This window comes from Prosopis cineraria, unplaced genomic scaffold, assembly GCF_029017545.1.
Source record: "Prosopis cineraria cultivar Desert tree isolate PC_DT_omini unplaced genomic scaffold, ASM2901754v1 PC1161, whole genome shotgun sequence".
NCBI classification, from domain to species: domain Eukaryota; kingdom Viridiplantae; phylum Streptophyta; class Magnoliopsida; order Fabales; family Fabaceae; genus Prosopis; species Prosopis cineraria.
The window spans coordinates 7,501-12,500 of NW_026556486.1; positions in this window are offsets into that span (position 1 = coordinate 7,501).

The following is a 5,000-nucleotide window of genomic DNA, read 5'->3' on the forward strand; positions in this document are numbered from 1 at the left end:
CAAGTCCAGGGCAGTCCGGCACGTCCAGGGCACGGTCCGGGCACGTCCAGGGCAAGTCCGGGCACGTCCAGGGACCGCCAGGGCAAAGTCCGGGCACGTCCAAAGGCAAGTCCGGGCACGTCCAGGGCAAGTCCTGGGCACGTCCAGGGCAAGTCCTGGCACGTCCAGACCTGCCACGGCCAAGTCCTGGCACGTCAGGGCAAGTCCGGGCACGTCCAGACCTGCCACGGGCAAGTCCAGGCACGTCCTGGGCACGTCCTGGCACGTCCAGACCTGCCACGGGCAAGTCCTGGCGGTTGCAAAAAAGAGTCCTACCCGTACCAAAATGAAATCTACTCGTTACATTTGTTATTTCTTGGTTTTATTAACTCAACTCATCCCCCTTGACATGTTGGGGGTCCGGCTGCCGGGAGCCGCCGCCCGTGGCGGCCCGTGGAGGCGCACTCTTCGGAGCAATCGAAAAATCCTAGAAAAATTCTGTGGGTGTCCAAAAATATGAAACTTGGCAGTTTTCATCCTCATATCATGCCTAAGAAGCCTGCAAAAAATCGCGCGAATCGGAGGTCTCTAGGTCCCTCAAAAGGGGCGTTGTCGTTTGAGCGAAAAGTATGTCTGTTCGTGCCAGAGTGGGAAAAAGCCCATATTGCTCTTTAGGGGGGGGCACCCAGCCCCGGGGGGGTCCCACCCTACTTTTTTGTGGACCCTCAAGAAACCACGCGCTGCGCGCTCAGCGCTCAGCGCTTAAGCGCTTTAGCGCGTTGCGCGATGCGCGTTTAAATATATAATGGAGGTCCGGGCAAAGCTGGGGCAAAACCCCGGGCAAGCGCTGTGTGGCAAATGTTGGCATGGTCCGGGCAAGCGCGTGGCATGGTCCGGGCGAGCATGTGGCAAGGTCCGGGGGAGCTCGGGCTCAGCCTCGGGCAAAGCGTTGGCAAGGTCCGGGCAACGCCCGCGGCCTGTGTTGGGAAGGTCGTCGTAATGTTGGCAAGCCCCGGGCAATGCCCGCGGCCAGTGTTGCAAGGTCCGGGAAAGAGTTGGAAGGTCCGGGCAAAGCCCGTGGCCAGTGTTGGCATGGGGTCGAAGGTCTGGGAAAGCTAGGGGATAACCCCGGGCAAGCGTTGGCAAGGTCCGGGCAAAGCCGTGGCCGGTTGGCAAGGTACGGGCAAGGTTGGAAGGTCCGGGAGAGCTCGGGCCAAACCCCGGGCTAGCGCTGGCAAAGGTCCGGGAGAGAGTTGGAAGGTCCGGGCAAGCCCGTGGCCTGTGTTGGGAAGGTCGTCGCAATTGTTGGCAAGCCCCGGGCGACGGCCGCGGCCAGTGTTGTCATGGTCCGGGCGAGCGTGTGGCAAGGTCCGGGCAAAGCCCGTGGCCGGTGCTGGCATGGTACGGGCATGGGGTGGAAGGTCTGGGAAAGCTAGGGGATAACCCCGGGCAAGCGTCGGCAAGGTCCGGCAAAGCCCGTGGCCGGTGTTGGCAAGGTACGGGCAAGGGTTTGTAAGGTCCGGGAGAGCTCGGGCCCAAGCCCGGGCTAGCGCTGGCAAGGTCCGGGCAAAGCTCGTGTGGAACACAAAGGGTAAAAGCTCTTGATTCTGATTTCCAGTACGAATACGAACCGGTGAAAGCGTGGCTATCGATCCTTTAGCCTCCGGAATTTGAAGCTAGAGGTGTCAGAAAAGTTACCACAGGGATAACTGGCTTGTCGGCAGCCAAGCGTTCATAGCGACGTTGCTTTTTGATCCTTCGATGTCGGCTCTTCCTATCATTGTGAAGCAGAATTCACCAAGTGTTGGTTGTTCACCCACCAATAGGGACGTGAGCTGGGTTTAGACCGTCGTGAGACAGGTTAGTTTACCCTACTGATGACAGCGTCGCAATAGTAATTCAACCTAGTACGAGAGGAACCGTTGATTCGCACAATTGGTCATCGCGCTTGGTGAAAAGCCAGTGGCGCGAAGCTACCGTGCGTTGGATTATGACTGAACGCCTCTAAGTCAGAATCCGGGCTAGAAGCGACGCGTGCGCTCCGTCCGTTTGCCGACCAGCAGTAGGGGCCCCCGGCCCCCAAAGGCACGTGTCGTTGGCGGCACCCTTGCGGCGGATGAGTCGCAGGGGACGCCTTGAAGAAATTCCATCGAGCGGCGGGCAGAATCCTTTGCAGACGACTTAAATACGCGACTGGGTATTGTAAGTGGCAGAGTGGCTTGCTGCCACGATCCACTGAGATTCATCCCAAGTCGCTTCGATTCGTCCCCCCACCTTCGCGTCCGGAAACGGGCCGAAGGTTAGGGCACCCCCGCGGCACGCGGCGGGCTAAGCCCCGGGGGAGATGGACGAAGTCGTGGGCAACCTCGGGCGAAGCCCGTGGCATGCGACGGAGCGTTTGTGGCAAGGCCTTGGCAAAAGCTCCGGCGGGGACGGCGCAAGTGTTGGCAACCTCGTCAAAGGCCCGGGCCAAGCGTTGGTGAGGTGAGAGCTCTGCACGGTCCGGGCAAAGGTTGGCAAAACCTCGGGCACGCCCGTGGCAATGATGCAGCGTTGTGGCACCAGTCGGCAAAGCTCTGGCACGGTCGGGGCAAAGGGTTGGCAAGCTCGGGCAAAGGACGTAGCAGGTGCTTGCCAGGGTCCGGACCTGCCACGGCGAAGTCGGACAGGCCCGGGGCAAGTCCTGGCAAGGAGGCGCAAGGTCCGCACGTCCCGACAGGCCCCTTGGCACGTCCATGGCAAGTCCTGGCACGTCCCGCCCTGCCACGGCAAGTCCGGGCCTGCCACGGCAAGTCCCGGCCACGTCCCAGGCCAGTCCGGGCAAGTCCTGGTGCGTCCGGACCTGCCACGGCAAGTCCGGGCACGTCCAGGGCAAAGTCCGGGAACGTCCTGGCACGTCCAGGGCAAGTCGGGCACGTCCAGGGCAAGTCCGGGCACGTCCGGGCAAGTCCGGAAGTCCCGGCACGTCCAGGGCAAGTCCGGGCACGTCCAGGGCAAGTCCGGCACGTCCAGGGCAAGTCCGGGAACGTCCTGGCACGTCCAGGGGCACGTCCGGGCACGTCCCAGACGTCCACGGGCAAAGTCCTGGCACGTCCAGGGCAAGTCCTGGCACGTCCAGGAAAGTCCTGGCACGTCCAGGGCACAGTCCTGGCACGTCCAGACCTGCCACGGGCAAGTCCCAGGCACGTCCTGGGCACGTCCTGGCACGTCCAGACCTGCCACGGGCAAGTCCTGGCGGTGCAAAAAAGAGTCCTACCCGTACCAAAATGAAATCTACTCGTTACATTTGTGATTTCTTGGTTTTATTAACTCAAACTCATCCCCTTGACATGTTTGGGGGTCCGGCTGCCGGCGCCGCCGCCCCGTGGCGGCCGTGGAGGCCGCACTCTCGGAGCAATCGAAAAAATCCTAGAAAATTCTGTGGGTGTCCAAAAATTATGAAACTTGGCAGTTTTCATCCTCATATCATGCCTAAGAAGCCTGCAAAAAATCGCGCGAATCGGAGGTCTCTAGGTCCCTCAAAAGGGGCGTTGTCGTTTGAGCGAAAAGTATGTCTGTTCGTGCCAGAGTGGAAAAAGCCCATATTGCTCTTTAGGGGGGGCACCCAGCCCCGGGGGGGTCCCACCCTACTTTTTTGTGGACCCTCAAGAACCACGCGCGCGCGCTCAGCGCTCAGCGCTTAAGCGCTTTAGCGCGTTGCGCGATGCGCGTTTAAATATATAATGGAGGTCCGGGCAAAGCTTGGGCAAAACCCGGGCAAGCGTGTGGCAAATGTTGGCATGGTCCGGGCAAGCGCGTGGCATGGTCCGGGCGAGCATGTGGCAAGGTCCGGGGGGAGCTCGGGCTCAGCCTCGGGCAAGCGGTTGGCAAGGTCCGGGCAACGCCCGCGGCCTGTGTTGGGAAGGTCGTCGTAACTGTTGGCAAGCCCCGGGCAATGCCCCGCGCCAGTGTTGGCAAGGTCCGGGAAAGAGTTGGAAGGTCCGGGCAAAGCCCGTGGCCAGTGTTGGCATGGGGGTCGAAGGTCTGGGAAAGCTAGGGGATAACCCCGGGCAAGCGTTTGGCAAGGTCCGGGCAAAGCCCGTGGCCGGTGTTGGCAAGGTACGGGCAAGGGTTGGAAGGTCCGGGAGAGCTCGGGCCAAACCCCGGGCTAGCGCTGGCAAAGGTCCGGGAGAGAGTTGGAAGGTCCGGGCAAAGCCCGTGGCCTGTGTTGGGAAGGTCGTCGCAATTGTTGGCAAAGCCCGGGCGACGGCCGCGGCCAGTGTTGTCATGGTCCGGGCGAGCGGTGTGGCAAGGTCCGGGCAAAGCCCGTGGCCGGTGCTGGCATGGTACGGGCATGGGGTGGAAGGTCTGGGAAAGCTAGGGGATAACCCCGGGCAAGCGTCGGCAAGGTCCGGGCAAAGCCCGTGGCCGGTGTTGGCAAGGTACGGGCAAGGGTTGTAAGGTCGGGAGAGCTCGGGCCAAGCCCGGGCTAGCGCTGGCAAGGTCCGGGCAAAGCCCGTGGCCTGTGTTGGGAAGGTCGTCGCAATTGTTGGCAAGCCCGGGCGACGGCCGCGGCCAGTTTTGGCATGGTCCGGGCGAGCGTGTGGCAAGGTCCGGGCAAAGCCCGTGGCCGGTGCTGGCATGGTACGGGCATGGGGTGGAAGGTCTGGGAAAGCTAGGGGATAACCCCGGGCAAGCGTTGGCAAGGTACGGGCAAGGGTTGGAAGGTCCGGGAGAGCTCGGGCAAACCCCGGGCTAGCGTTGGCAAGGCCCGGGCAAAGCCCGTGCCTGTGTTGTCAAGGTCATCGCAACTGTTGCAAGGCACGGGAAAAGCTCGGGCAAAACCTCGAGCAAGCGTGTGGCAAATGCTGGCATGGCCCGGCCAAGGAGGTGCAAGGTCCGGCACGTCCAAGGCAAGTGCGCGGGCACGTCCGGACCCGCCCACGGGCAAGTCCGCCGGGCACGTCCTGGTACGTCCGGCCCCGCCACGGGCAAGTTCCCGGCACGTCCAGGGCAAGTCCAGGCACGTCCTGGTGCGTCCA